This window comes from Cynocephalus volans, chromosome 6, assembly GCF_027409185.1.
Source record: "Cynocephalus volans isolate mCynVol1 chromosome 6, mCynVol1.pri, whole genome shotgun sequence".
In the NCBI taxonomy this organism is placed as follows: domain Eukaryota; kingdom Metazoa; phylum Chordata; class Mammalia; order Dermoptera; family Cynocephalidae; genus Cynocephalus; species Cynocephalus volans.
The window spans coordinates 132,356,949-132,373,233 of NC_084465.1; positions in this window are offsets into that span (position 1 = coordinate 132,356,949).

The window sequence follows — 16,285 nt, forward strand, 5'->3', positions numbered from 1 at the left end:
TCTCTCTCCTCCAGAAAAGAGTAATAATATCCAAGAAAGCCACTGTTAGGGGATCCGAAGGGAAATCCAAAAATGGCCAGCCTGCCTGTCACCACTGGGGCCCAACCTGAGCTGGCGCCCTGGGTGGGGCAAGACGCGGGCTGCTGAGGCTCCTGGTGATTCAGGCCAGAAGGCGCTGGCACCCGCCTGCTTCCAGAATACAGCTTGACCAACCAGGGGAAGGGACGGAAAATTTCCTGACCAGACCTGAAGTGGTGGGAGCATTAAGATTTAACTCATCGGGGCCATGCCTGTGGCCTGAAGCTATTGTGGAAGCACAGGAGGGAAAAGGCACCTGTTTCTACCTGGGAACTGTCAGTGGCTTTTCTAAGAGGCACAGACAGGGTCACAGATGACCCAAGCCAGGACTGTTGGTCCTGAGGGGGCTGTCTGCATAGGCTGTGTCTTGGGATCCCAGGATTCAGAAACCAGCAGCAGCCCTAATTAGAATATTCCCTGCCACCAAAAGCTCTCATGACTCTTCCTCCCTCTCCCTCCCCTAATGACGTAATTCAAGGCCATGAGGTGGTCTGGGCAGGGCTGGGCATCCGTGGGGGTGGAGGGGTAGGGGTCCCCATGGGGTGAGGGGGGCCTCTGCATAGGAGGGCAGCAGAGCCTAGAGTGGGAGGAAGCATGGGTCCTTGGGGGGCAGTGGTTGGCATGGGGTGTTGGAGCCCAGGTGGGGAGTGAGAGGGACTATGGTGGGGTAAGTGGCCTGGTCTCAGAACCTTGTGGAGGAGGTGGCATGGGATGAGGTTAGTCACGCACAGCCAGAGTGACCAGATAAGTCAGTATGTTAAGGACAATGGGGGCCAATTTCTCCCTGTCTGAGAAGGGGTTACAAACTCGGAAAGGAGAAATCCAGAATGAACCCTCTGGTGTTGGGTTGGAAATGGAGATGTTGATGTGGACAAGTGGTTTTCAGTCTACATCCATAGACATATGTGCATGTATGTGTGTATGTGCATGTCCCCCAGCCAGCACCCCGAAGCCTGAGGGCGGTGACACCCCAATGTCCATGAGCACACACAGCGCCCCCACATTGACTTTTGAATACCATTCATTCTCCACTAAAAAAGTCAGCGCTCCTGAGAGAAATGGCTGACTCCAGAGCTTGGGCAGGGAAACTATGAGATGAGCCTAGAACATACTTCTGTGCTAGAAAGTGAGGAAGGGTTTAAAGAATGGCTACTGGTCAGAAGGACACAGAAGCCAGCCTGAAGGGGCTTCGGTTGACCAATTCTGGTATAATTTGAGCATAAAATAAATAATATTATGATAATAGATTGTTACCCATTACAACCCGTTGAATAAAATAGGAATCCACCAATCCACACATATATTAATTAATTCTATTAATTTCTTGTATGCATAGTCATATTCATAATTGTAAGCAGTTACTAATTATAACTGATTATTGGATGAGTAATGGGATATTTACATAGTTTCAAAGTACCTCCCCACAAAATACTTATTAATTACAAAGGAAAAGTAACTTCCTGTGGAGAAGTCTGGCAGACACTGTCTTAATAAAGTGATGGAAGTGACATCAGGGACGGAGCAGACAAAAATCATGGGCCACCTGGCAGGGAGGCCATGAGAGCACAGAATCTGTCCCACATTGTTCCCACCAAAGAGTCAAAACCTGCATCCAAGCATCAGAAAACTCCTGTCGAGGGGCATATTCTGTAAACTGAGTCCGCAGTGCTCAAGTGTTAAGGTCATGCACGTCAATAAAAGGCTGGGGACTCTCCCAGACTGAAAGAGACTAAAGAGATGTGATGACTAAACGCAACACGTTTCTGGATCCTTTTGTCTAAAGGGACATTATGGGGAAGGTTGGAGAAGCTTGAATGGGCTGTGAGAATCAGATGGTAGTGACGGATCAGCATGAACTCTGGATTTTGATACTTACATCATGGTTATGTAGGAGACCGGTCTTGTCTGTCGAAAGCACACCAAGACACTTGAAGGTGATGGGCACTGTGTCAGCAATTTTTTCCCCAAATGGTTCTGGAAAAATTTCTACTGTACTTGCAATGTCCCTGTAAAAGTTTGAGGTTGTTCTAAGTCAATCAACCAGTCTTCCACAGAACTGCAGTTCTCAGAGATGGCAGGAAGCTCCAGAGTCCCAGGCTTTCAGGCTTGGAAGGGTTTTATTATCCCCATGTCACAGAAGAGATAGTTGAGACTGAGCAGGTAATACAAAAGGCTTGTGGTCACACATTTAATAAATGGGCTGAAGGTGGAGACCAGACACCGGACAGCTCGGGTTTTCCAGCCCCTTCCACAGGGCTCCTTCCACCTGATTAGGTCATTTCCACATTGAAAGATCAACGCCATCCCAAGCAGAAAAGAAAAAGTCATAGAACTTTAGGTGTGGCCTTGATGGTCAGAGCTGAGCTCGGACAGCCAGACCCTCTCACCTACTTTTAAAGTTCTCTTGGCAGCAGGAGCCTCCCCCACAGCTCGTTCAGGTACAAAGCTGGACTCAGAATGCCAAGCTCATCACAGAAAATGAGAACTGATAAAAGTCGCTGAGGTCCCCTGGCTGCTATGTGACAGCACCAGGGCACGAGTACTGGCAGGCTGGCTTCTGGGCTGGGCCAGGCTGTCACTCAAGACACAGAAGTGACACCAGTCTGGAAATTTTTATGTCAATACCACCAGGGCGTTCTTTTTTTTCCCCCTTAAAGTCAAACTACAGGAGATATCAAATCAAGGGTGTTTGGAAAATACAATCTGCCATAGACTTGGGTAAAAAGAGGTTTCCAGGCTCAGGAGGTGACGGATCACAGCAACAGGGCCTATGGAGAGAGCAGCCAGTGTTTCTGTTTTAACACACGGAGAAACTGGCCCAGAGCCACTCCTGACTTGGTACCACAGTGTCAAAACCAGAATACAGTCTTTTCTCCCTGTCCTCAGGGCTCTTCCTCTCCCACCAGGTGTTTTTACCAAGAGAACCTCAGTTTCTAATGAAACAGAACAGGCTGGCTCCATTTTTCTAGAAGCACTGACCAGTCTGCCTGCCTGCAAGTGGTCATGGGCTTGTAGGGAAGGAGGCTGCCTGGGACAGCCTTTTCTTCTGTTTTTCCACAGTCTCGCCCTAAAATTTACTCTCTGTAATCCTGGGCAGATGAGGTCTGGCATATGCTCAGTCCCTACAGCACAGAGTTTCAAACACACAAGGAATTGCAAAACCATCTCACCCAGAGAGAGGGCTCTTGGAGAGCCCATCTGAGCTTTGAGCAGGAGTAGGGGGATATCCACTTGCCTGCTGTAAGAAGGAGATCCAAACACTACTGGCTTAAACAGATGGAAATCTGCACCTCTGTCATGGAGAAGTTCCACTGCAGGGGCAGAGCCAGCTCCATAGCCGTCAGGGATCCAGGACCCCTCAACTCTCCACTGTGCCACCTTCAGCACATGCTCCCATCTTGTGGCCCAGAATGGTTGCTCCAGTTCCTGCCATCATGTTTACATTCGAGCCCAGAGGAAGGTGGCCTGGGAAAGGCAAGGGCATGCTGTTTTTAAGAACATGACCCAGAAGTCACACATACCTTGTTTTCATTCCCATTCCATTAGCTAGAACTCTGTCACGAGGTCACAGCCAGCTAAAAGCAAGGCTAAAAACCTAGCAAGTCTAGTGCTACGTAAAAGGGAGAGAACATGTATTGGGGCATCAACTAGCAAATTCTGCCACACGAGTAGTGCATTTTAGCTGCTTAGAATGAATAGGAACTTGCTTTTCTCTAGCCCCAACATGTTCAGGTCTAAACTGGAGCCGATTTGTTGGCTCAGAAGTGCACGCGGGACCTGAGCCAGAGTAGACCAGTGTCCATCTGCTGGGCCTCTCAGGAATCTGTTCTAACATTGCACGCACTCTTTGTTGTCTGGTGTGCATCCTTTCTGCTTGAGGCTCCTGCTCTGTCAGCGGGCAGAAAAGCTACGGGGCCCCTTGCTCTGCATGCTGAGACTTTACCTCCTTAGTCTGGCCAGGGAGGGGTGAGAGGCGGTGGACGGGTGGCTGTCCAGGAGAACTAAGCCTCCCTTGGCCAAGGGTGACTTTCTAAGCTCACCAACGAGCCACCAGCATTGCCCATAGTTGCAGAGGCAGGGGTAGTCTGGACCGTGGGCAGGTTAGGGAAGGCAAACCTCACCCTCACCCACCCACGGACCCACACTGTTGTCCCAAGAGCCACCAGGACACCCGTCCTCAGAGGCCAGGCTAAGGAGCCAGGCTGCACACGTGGCTGGCAGCTGCATCCCTCAGGCTCTTTGTCAACTGAGCCAGGTTACAGCATCTCCAGGAACTGAGGAAGGGACCATTTGGCCTCAGGCCCTGGGCTTTCGGGCAGTAACATGGGGACTCAGAGCCCGTACATTTAATAACTCTGTAGCTGGACAAGGCAGTAGAGCTTGGTGTTAAGAACATGGGCTTTGAAGTCAGAATTTCTAGATTCCAGTCCTGGCACTACCGTTTATTAGCTTGTGACCACGGATGAGTTCCCTGATGTCACTATGTCTGGGTCTCCATCTATAAAATGGACATAATTGTGCCCGTGTAATGGGATCGGTGAGTAACACATGGCGTGTAGGAAGCCCTTGATAAACACGGGCCCCTGTGACTGCCTGATCCTCCCAGCCTCGTTTTCCTCATGTGCACAAACCGGGAGACTGTCCACTGCGGGAAGGGACAGCACGGGAAGGGAGCAGCCTGGCGGGTAGAGAAGGCCTGGATGGTGCTGTCTCGGCTCATCTTCCTTCTTTTTCTGTGTTTCTGCCTTTTTCTGCTTGTGTGAGCTGGAGGTGGGGCATCCGGAGCACCTGGCGCAGGAAGCCCCGGCAGCCCTTCTGGCACCACAAGGCTCTCATCCCCTTCAGCTGCCAGGGAGAGCCGGCCCTCAGCTGCCCACGCTGGGACACCCCACCCGGGGACTTACAGAGGAAGGAGAGGGTTTCCACAGCATGGTGCGACAGTCAGGTGTGTCGCTCTAACTCAGTCCTTGTTCTAGTTCCACAAATGGGGCGTGACCAGTGAGAAAACGGGGTCCTTAACAGAGCGCGAGTGCGTTTCCCTCACGGATCTGGCCAGCAGCGCTGCCACCGTGTCCTTCCAGCAGATGCTCTCTATCTATCTGCATGTGAGATCTGGAGAGTTCTGTCTCGTCCTTGTAGCCTGCACTTTCCCCTAACGTTTCCCTAACATTTTTTCCCCATGATTTCTCAGAGTTGTACACCCGGGTCAGTCCTGTTTGCACTTCTTAAAACTTTGAAGCCTTTAAGTAAACAAGTGCTCAGAAATGTAGAATGTTCTGGTGAATGCCCTTTGCTCTATTGGGTTCAGAATGGGTAACGTGGGTTAATGCTGATAGAAATTCTAACCTTGATTTCAACAATGTTATGTAAACATTCAGAAAAGCACATAAATCCTGCATACCAGTAGTCACCACCAGCCTGTCACCTGTCAGTCAAGATTATAAATGACCTTGGGGATGGCTAGGTGATCACGGGATGTTTCTACAGTCACAGCTGGAGTGATCGTGGGGGAACTCTGTTCCTCTGAGCCTTCAGGAAACAGATTTAACTGTTGTACCAAGAGATGACTTTTCATTTTCTTTAAAATTCAGGCAACCATTTCCTTCTCTGTGACATGCTTATGTTTGTTTTAATAGATAATTGTTTTCTTACCATCCAATAAAATTGGTGTTCCAGAAAGGTACACCATGTTATCCCGCAGCTATGTTTACCACCTGGCACATCAGCAGGTAACCCCAGGGATTCATGATTTCAGTTTCAGAAGCCCAAGACTAAGGACATGTCAAGCTTGTTAAAAACATGGAGAGGAAGGGGGATATCAGGGCAATGACGTGCTGTCAGTCAGTAACACTGTAGTCTAAACGCACCCGCTTTCCTAAGGAAAAGGTTTAAGTTGGGGGGAGAGGACGAAGAAGAGGACCAGGATGGGAGACGGCAGCAGAGGGAATGAAGGGAGACAGGGAAGCTGGGGTTAGCAAACGCAGCCTTCACCTCTTGGCATCTGGCCCCGGGCCAGCCCTGATCCTCTGACATCACTGAGCAAGCATTTGTAGCAGTAGTAACACACCTGCTGGTCCCAGAACATTCCATTCTGAGGCCGTTGCCAGGAGAGGAGTGCATTCCCTGGCAGGGGATGAAGCCCCAGGGAGACGAGACCCCACTGGGACCAGGCTGTGAGCTGAAGCCCCTGTAATTATCAGCCTGGGCGGCTTCCTCTGAGATCCTTTCATCTCTCATCTGCTGTCACAGGCGCCTCTCATTAAGTCTCAGCTGGATGCGCTGCCTGGGCTCCACCCTTGAGGAGGAGGTGGCCCTGGGATGGGGTGGCCAGGCCCACCCAAGAGGTGACTTACAGGCCAGGCCAGAAATGGCATTATGATTGGCCTTGTTAACTCAAAGCCCCAACCCCTGCACTATCTCCAGGGCCCAGGCTGCAGAGGCCCAGAGGAGCAGGTACCCGAGGTCTCGGTCCTGTGCCTGCTCTGGCTGCCTCTGGCTGCTGTCTGTACATTCAGTTCTTGGGTATCTCAGGAAAGGATCGAGCAGGCTCCTGATGAGGGCTTGTCTGAGATGAGAGTGGCCAGTCCAGTTAGTTGCCGAGACCTCAGGAACCATTCAACATAGGATGTCTTTGAGCCCGTTGGGAACTGGCAGGCTCCCATGAATGCCATTTGGTTTGCTAAGAGGATAGGCTTGGAGTCCTCTTATTCAAGTCATATTTATTGTTTAGGGTAAATGGAGCTCCCGGGTAAGATATGCCAAGGCCAAGTCCCATGACTCCATGTGACAAGGCCCTCTTGCCCCCCACATCCAAATGTAGACTCAGTCCAGTGTAGGTTCACTGTTTGCATTACCAAGTGAAACAGCGGAATGTCTCTGACTTAACCCTGATTCCACCTTACAGTGGGTGATGGGCGAGGCTCAAGACATTCAGAACAAACAGGTATGGAATGTTTATGGGCCCGGTATCCTACTAAGGGTTGTATGCTGTTTGCTTTAGTTATTATCTCCACTGAAGGATGGGGAAGTTGGAGGTTAGAGGACAGAGCCCTCGTCCAGGGTCACAGAGACAGCAAGCAACCAAGGCAGGACACAAACCAGTCGTCCGGCCCCAGATGCCCCTCACCGAATCTAGATCCAGTGCACAGTTGGGTGGGACGAGGATGCCCAGGGCTGCCCAGTGAGCTGAGGCCAATGTGTGCTGTTTAGGCTGCACAGACAAACGGCTGGGTCAGTGGCAACTTCCAAATGTCCTGTCCCCATCCAGGTAGGATGCTAGTAAATAAAGGGCACACAAAAGATCATCAAAAGAGGTGACATTCTCCACCCTCGCAGCCCCAGGATCCGAGCCATGCACCCGAGGAGGGAGGCAAAGACTGGGTGCTGCGGGAGCACCCACAGTCCTAAAGCGTCCACGTGGTGACCCTGAGAGCGGGACTGATTCTGCCCCATCAGGAGGAAGAGGACCGCCTTCTCCATGCCATTCAGTTCTTAACACTCCCACCTCTCATCCACCTGCCGAGCGCATTTTCCACATCCACGGTCTCCACCAGCAGCTGCCACTGGGAACCGTGGGACTGAGTGTCTGAAATTGGGAGTAACCGAAGCTGGCTCTGGGTCCCTGGACGTGACACGCTCCCTTCTTGCCTCCACTCGCTCCAGCCACCCGTGAGAGGCGGGATCGGCCACGGCACCTGGAGCAGCCCCTGCCAGCCCCAGCCCGGTGCCTCCATAAGGCCACAGGCTACAGGGAGTGACACTTCCTCGCAGGTCTGATTTGGGGTTGAGCACGAAGTCCCATGGAGTGTGACTGCTCACAGCTCAAAAAGCAGGTCCCCGGAGATCAAATGTGTGTTTTGCCAAAAGTCCTTTGGAGTCTCTCTGTAAAGAGAGGATGCTCTTTATTTTAGCTGTGGTGAGACAGGCTTGGGGTGGCCACCCAGCGACGCCCTCTGACTCTCTCCCTTTCTTTCCTAGTTTTCTGAAAGGGGGTGGAAGGGGGTGGCTTATTACACTGAGCCAGAAAATACCGAACAAAGGTCACAGCAAGGCTATAATGAGAACAAACTGATTTATTGTTATATCTTGATGTGGCTTCTCCAAAGACCATGTTCTCCTGTTACAAGGCGGGAGTGACCATGCTCAGAACGACAATAGCTACTATTACACTGACAAGACAGGTCTCAGAAGCTCTTATTTTCCTAAACATGGCATTTGTGGCTCTGATAGGGATTGCCAAAATTCATTTCTTGATAAAAACATTTTTAATAAAAACATCATTTTCTAAGAAAAAAAATGTCTTCTTGGCCTGGGTCAGTTCAGACTGTTGGGGCTGTGTCGTGGGGAGAGAAAGGGACATGCAGGTGGGGCAGAGGCAGAAAGAAGCCCCACCGGGATGTGGGCTCCACAGCCCCTCAGCCCACCCTAAGGGCAGACCTCAAGGTCGGGCCTTGACCACGGTGGCCGGCTTCCCACAGCTCCTCCCACCTGCCCAGGGCCTGACCTTGACCACCAAAACTTTGGCCCCCATCTGCAAATACAAACAGGAAGGGCGACTTATCTGCATTGCCTAACCAAGGTAAACAGCTCTTCACATGCCCAGTGCCTGCCCTCACCCCCAAGGTCGAGCTGCTGGGCCAGAGATATGCACGGGGGAATTTTTTCGGTGCCTATTTCCTCCTGGCAGCACTTCTGGATTCAGGAAGTTTCACTTCAGTAGCTTCTTTTTTTTTTTTTTTTTTTTTTTTTTCTCGTGACCGGCACTCAGCCAGTGAGTGCACCAGTCATTCCTATATAGGATCCGAACCCGCGGCGGGAGCGTCGCCGCGCTCCCAGTGCAGCACTCTACCGAGTGCGCCACGGGCTCGGCCCTCAGTAGCTTCTTAATTACTGTAGCAACCTAAGTCTAGAAGGATCTTGAAGCAATTATGAAGTACATTCCCTGTTTGTCAAACTCTGCCATTTCCAAAGGAGGAAACCCCACAAGTGCCATCAGTCATACATTCCAGTGACACAACTTTTTCAAACAGTAAGTTTTCTTGAGGTTTCAGCTAAATCCTTCAGGTTGTGGGGTGGGCCTGATCCCCTCTCTCTGCTCTCATGTCTCACATAAACAGAGAATTGCTCCAGGAGGCACGTAGGGCAGGCCTCGGCACATGCGCCACCACAGCGGGAGGGCATTGTCCTTCCAGTTCTGTGTGACCTTAAGCAAATCACTTAACCTCTCTGAGCCTCAGTTTCCTCATTGGTAAAATAAGGGGGCTGAACTAGAGGGTCTCTTAGGGCCTGCTATAGAATGAATCAGTTCCTCCCCAAATTCACATTGTGACTGACTGGAAATGGGGCTTTAAGAAGGTGATTAAGGTTAAATGAGGTCATAAGGGTGGGGCCCTAATACCATAGGACTGGTGTCCTTATAAGAAAAGGAAGAGACATCAGAGCAGTGACCCTTTCCCCTTCCTTCCCTACCACCCAAGTGTGTGAGGAGACAGTCAGAGGGTGTCTGCTTGCAAGCCAAGGAGAGAGGCTTCCCATGGCCTGCGGCACCTTGATCTTGGACTTCCACCCTCCAGAACCGTGAGACAACAAACACCTGTTGTTCAAGCCACCCAGTATGTGGCACTTTGTCAGCCTGTCGGTCCAGGTCCCTCCTGTGGCCGGCCAGCTCTCCCGTGCTACACTCTGGCCAGAGTGAAGACCGAGCCAGGCATCTGCTGACCACGCCCACCTTTAAGAGTCATGAAAAATGACTGCTTCTCCAACCTTTCGGGCAATGCTGTGAGCTAACACTGGCACAACAGAACCAGTTCTATTGTTTGTGGCAGGGACCCTGACCAGTGCACCTCACGTCTGGCCTTCTCTGCCTCTGTCAACCTCCCACTCCCCGCACACACAGCCGCTTCTCACCTGCAGCTGTTGCTCAGGAGTTTCCTCTAGTTGAACTCTACCCAAATTACTCCCAATGTTCTTTGAAAGTTCTCAAGGGTCCCCTCTATCAGGAAGCCTCTTGCCCACCCCAGGTGTGTTAGGTGCCCTTGCTTCTTGTGTCAGGTGTCTGTGTTCCCATACAACCCTTTACATGTGACATGGGCTCACGAATCATCAATCCCATTGGGCCCTGGGATCTGTAGAGGGGAAAGACTGGATCATCTTCATCCTTCTCCAGGGTCTGGACCATAACATGTATCTAACAAATATCCGTGCATGGCAGATAGATGGATGGATGGACAGGTGGGTGGATGGGTAGATGGGTGGATAGGTGGGTGGCTGGATGGATGGGTGGGTGCATGGGTAGATGGCTGGATGGCTGGATGGGTGGATGGATGGGCGCATGGGTGGATGGGTGGATGGATGGATGGGTGGATTGGTGGGTGGATGGATGGATGGGTGGGTGGATGGGTGGGTGCATGGTTGGATGGGTAAATAGGTGGGTGGATGGATGGGTGGGTGAATAGGTGGGTGGATGGAACGATGGGTGGGTGGATGGATGGGTGCATAGGTGGATGAGTGCCTTCATGGATGGATGAGTGGGTGACTAATCACTCTGCCTCTAAATGACCGTGCTCCAGTCTCTTCTTTGAGTGATTTCCAGGTTAATCTTCCTAAAGTTGGGCTTGGCTCACTTCATGACCTAAATATCTTCAGAGGTTGTGCGTTCCCTGCCAAATACAGTTCAAACTGCTTAGCTTGGAATCGGACCCCTATTACTTTTCCAGCTCCTCTCCTTCTCTCCCACTGTCCTCAGCCAAATCATATCAGATGTTCTCTACAGCCTGGCTGCTCAGAGTGTGACTCTGGGATCTGTGGCATCAGCTTCACTTGGGACCTTGCTGGAAATGAAGGATCTCAAACCCCATCCCAGACCCACTGATATGAATCTGCATTTTAACAGGATCTCAGGTGATTCACACTCACAAGAATCTGAGAATCACTGCCATAAGGTGTCCCCAAAGCTCCTGCCAGTCATCTGTCAAAATCCTGTACATCTTTCAGGGCTCAGTTTGACTGTGATCCCCTTCATGTAACCTCCCACCTGCCCTAACCACCCCACCCCACACCCCACACACTGAGATGCACTGTTTCCTTTCCCAGAATGACCACAGCACTTGCCTTACGCCTCTTTTGTCCCAGAGCCCACACTGTTCCCGAAGTGTACTGGAGACTCATCTCTCTACTATGGATTCCAATCGTCCAGTGAATAAGCACCTCGTTAGCCTCCCATCCCATGCCGTGCCTCAACAGAGGCCTGCACACAGACCATGCTGCACACACACATTGCACAAATGAATGGATTCATGGAGGAAGGAACAAATGAAGGTCAGGTTCTTAATGCAGGAAGAAGGTTGGCAGGACCCCCACCAGTAGCACTTGCATCGGGAACCCAGGGGTGAGAGGTTCATAGCATGGTCCCGGCTTTCTTCCCTGGGACAGTGGTGAGCATCTCCATTTTCCACCCCCAGCCCAGGTTGTTGGGACATGAGATGCAGTTTTGGTGGGCACAGAGCCTTCAGAGGCTTCATGGTGTCCTTCTTGTAGGTGTGATGGGGAGGGAGAGCAGATCTTCCCATCAGAGGAGGCACAGCCACACCTGCACTGGCATCCACAGCCTGACCCCACTGTCCTTGGGGTCCAGGTCCATCCAGCAGAGGATGTGAGGGCAAACTCATCTGCCCTCAGCAAGCCCGTCCTCCCCTAACTCTCCTCCAAGGGAAGACTTCCCAGACTGTCCTCACCCAGTCTCCCCTTTCTCAGCATCCAAGTTCTTGGTGGGTATGTGGCTTTCTCTGTTTGTATCGCAGAATGACAACAGAATGCTTTCCTCCTAAGATTGGGAATGAGGCAAGGATATCTACTCCTATTGATCATTGTGCTGGAGATTTCAGCCAGGACTGTTAGGTAAGAAAATGAAATCAAAGACATCCGGATTGGAAAGCAAGAAGTAAAACAGTCTGTATTTGCAGATGACACGATCCTGTATTAAGAAAATCCTCAGGAATCCACAAAACAATGACAAGAACTAATTAAAGAGACCAGCAATGTTACAGGATACAGGATCGATGTAAAAACATCAATTGCATTTCTATATATTAGCAATGAACAATCTGGAAATGAAATGAAGAAACTAATTCCATTCATAATAGCACCAAAGATGATAACACAATTCCCATCAAAATCCCAGCAAGATATTTTACAGACATAGACAAGCTTATTCTAAAATTTATATGAAAAGGCAAAGGAATTAGATTAGCTAAAATAATCTTGACAAAGAAGAATAAAGAGGAAGGAATCACTCTACCCAATATTAAGGCTTACGGTAGAGCTATAGTAATCAAAACAGTGTGGTATTGAGGGGGGCCAGTCTCAGATCAATGGATCAGAATAAAGAACCCAGAAATAGACCCATACAAGGATGTTAATTGGCTTTTTTTTCTGGCACCTGGACGGCACTGGCATCTGAACCCATGACCTTGGTGTTATAGGGCTGTGCTCTAGCAAACTGAGCTAACTGGCCAGCCCCCAACTGGCTTTGACAAAGGTGCAAAAGCAATTCAGTGAAGAAGGGAGAGCACGTCAGCAAATGGTATTGGAGCAATTGGACCTAAACTTCATACGTGATCCCAAATTTAATTCAAAAAGGATCATGGACTTAAATATAAAATGTAAAACTATATCTTTTCTTTAGGGAAAAGAAAAAAGTTTTTTTTTTTTTTTTTTTTGTGACCGGTAAGGGGATTGCAACCCTTGGCTTGGTTTCGCCCGTGAGCGCACCGGCCATCCCTATATAGGATCTGAACCCGCAGCAGGAGCGCCACTGAGCTCCCAGCGCTGCACTCTCCTGAGTGAGCCACGGGGTCAGCCCCCCCAAATTTTTAAATTAAAAAACCAAAAAAAAAAAATTTTAGGGAGAAAGTAGCCAGAAAATCTTTGGGACCCAGGACTAGGTGGAGGGTAGAGTTCTTAGCACATGATATCAAAAGCACAATCCCTGAAAAGAAGAAAAAAAAAAAGCTAAGTTGGACTTCATCAGAATTAAGAACTCTTGCTGAGTGAAAGAGCTGTTAAGAGGATAAGACAAGCTACAGACTAGGAAAAAATATCTGAAAACCACATATCTGACAAAGGACTTGTATCTAGAATACATAAAGACTTCTCAAAACTCAATATAAAAACACAAACACATACCCTGCTTCTAATTAAATTAGAAAGTGAGCAGAAGACATAAAAAGACATTTCACCAAAAAGGAGATATGAATGGCAAATAAGTACATCATTCATCATTAGGAAAATGCAAATTAAAACTACAAGGAGATATCACTGTTCACCTACTAGAGCAGCAAAAATAAAAAATAGTAACACCAGATGCTAGCATCAACATGGGGCAACTGGCACTCTCATATGCTGCTGGTGGGGGCGTCGGTGGTGCGGGCACTCTAGAAAACAGTTCAGCAGTTGTTTCTTATAAAACTGAACATGCACCTGCCATGTGATCCAGCAATCACACTCTTGGTCATTCATCCCAGAGAAATAAAAATACATTCACACAAAAACCTGTACACATACTGAATGGTACATGTTAAAATGGTTAAAATGGTAAATCTAATTTTATGTATATTTACCACAATTTTTAAAAAGTACATAAATATTCACAGCAACTGTATTCAGAATAGTCAAAAATTGCAAACAACCCAAATGCCCTTAATGGTCAAACACTGGTACGTCCATACAATGGAAATCTACTCAGCAATGAAAAGGAACACATCATCAACCCATGCAACAACCTGAACAGATCTCAAGGGCATCACAGATCCATCCACACTGTGTAAAAACGGCAGAAGCACAAAGTTGGAACCCAGATTATTGGTTGCTGGGGACAAGAACAGTGGTGGTATAACTGTAAAGAGGTGGCATAGGGAGTTCCTTTGTGGCACAGTTCTGTATCTTGATGGTGTGGGCTTACACAAATCCATACATGGAATCATGCTGTATAGGACTCCGCACAAATGCATATGTAGAAATGCGTGGAAACCGAATAAGGCCTGGAGTCTCACTAACAGTATTGAACCAATGTCAGTTTCCTGGTTTTGACATTGTTCTAGCGTGATGTAAAATGTCATGACTTGGGGGAAGCTCGTTCAAGGGTTTGCAGGGCTCTGTACTCTCTTTGCAACCTCTGGGGAGTCTATAATTCTTCCTAAATCAAAAGTTTTTAAAAATCTTAAAATGTAATTAGGGATCTTGCACTGATTTGAGCTTGCCTCCCGCCTGTAACATAAGGGTTCTGCCAACTTTCATGCATGTGATCTCCATACTAGTTTGGACTCCATACAGTTTGGACACACAGGACTGAGCACTCTGGGTGCCCACATGGGACACACTGGCCAACTATAGAAGGGACAAGGACCCCAACACCACACAGAACTGGCATCAGGGGCCTAAACAGTCTTCCGCCTTCAGCCTCTGTCCTGACGGGCCTCAAGGGAGGGACCCAGAGAGCCTTCTCCTCTGGGGGCTGAGTTAGTGTCACCCACTGCTGCAGAGCCCTCATGAATGGTCCCCTGGCACCTTCTCCTGAACCTCTTGCAGTGGCAGTGAGAGCAGCGGGAGGGAGAGGGGCAGGTGCAGTCTGCCTGGTGCTGCGGTAAGGTTACCTCCCTGAGCCTCTAGGGAGCCAGGGGCGCGGGGTGAGGGTGGAAGGGGTGGGAGTGGGGTTCCTGGTTCTGGGAGGGACACCAGCAGACTGTGGCCCAGAGTCCTCCGGCCTGATCCAGGTGTGCGAGGCTCACAGATGCTGCCAGCCTGGGCCACTTTGGTCATGTCTCCAGGGCCTCCCTTAGGAACAATGCAAAGTGCATACCCAGTAAACAAACACAAGTCAAATTGAAAGGAAAGGAGAATCTAGGTCAGGCAGGACAAGGAAGGCTCAGCTTACAGTGGGCCCCTTTCTCTCAGTTTCTGTCTATGCAAGGGACCTTCTCTTCAATTCTGTAGCCCTAGGCCTAGGGTCGCAAGAGGACAGGCAGGACCTGGGCTCCAGCTGGTCCGCCACCTCAGCCCTGCAGTCTGAGCTCCCGCGCTCCACTCCACAGCCAGAACAGGCCTTGGTCAGCCTTTCCACGGGGCCTCCTCAGGCCACCTCCGGCCATGTGTGCAGCGGAGAGCGTCCCAAGGGCTGGGTCGCAGGTGCACTCCTGGGCCCTCCCAGAACAGGCCTTCTTCATTCACCGCTATGGGCGGTTTTCTCTCCCTCTGAGAACGCGAGCTGCACGTGAGCAGGACTTTCCCGGCCTTGCTTATCCCGTAACCTCACCCGAGCACACAGCAAGTGTTGAATGAACTTGCATCTTCACAACCACCCGGGGACATGCAGAATTGTATTCTTATGGTGCAAGTGAATTAAAAGTGGCTTGGCTTAAGAGACTTACTTGGTGAGTGACAGACCCAGAATCCAGATCCACCCCGCTTATCTCCAGGCCAGCAGCCCCACCATCATCCCATTGGCATGATGGAAAGAGCGGGGGGGCAGGTGGTCTTCCTGTGTCGAAGGGGGAGAGTGCATGTTCCAGATATGGCTTTGAACAAGACTGTGGATTGTTGAGGATTTGAGCCATTGCTCACAATTCCTCACTGTCTCAATTTTTAATGCAATGCTCCCTAGCCACACAAGCAGTGGGCAAACTGATTATGTTGAAGAACAGTTATTTCAAAACTGTTTTTTTTTTTTTTCCCTCTCTTTTTTGAGTGGCTGTCTGCTGTGGGGATCTGAACCCTTGACCTTGGTGTTAACACCACACTCTAACCAAGTGAGGCACCAGCCAGTCCGTCAACACTGCTTTCTGCTTCTCTCCCTTCACTTTATTCCTTGCCAACCTCTTCTCAAGGAAGCCCAGCAGAAATCCCACCCTCAGTGTCAAGATGACTTTAGAGTATTTTCCTGGCCACTCTCCAGCCTGCGGGCTTTCAAGGTTCCCTATTTCTTCCAAAGGGCATCTTGGATTTGTTGGTCCTGACCGCCATCCACGATGCATCTCAGAAAAATACCCGCTGTGGTTTGACCCAAGAGCTGTTCTTGTCTGGGCACATTAGAGGGCTCGGAAGCTGCCATGATACTTTTGGGATGTAGGAGTCATACAAACTGAGAACACCATGTATTTCTCCTTAATATTCAAGAAAACCACCAGCCCTTTATTGTTGGGGAGGGAAGAGGCAT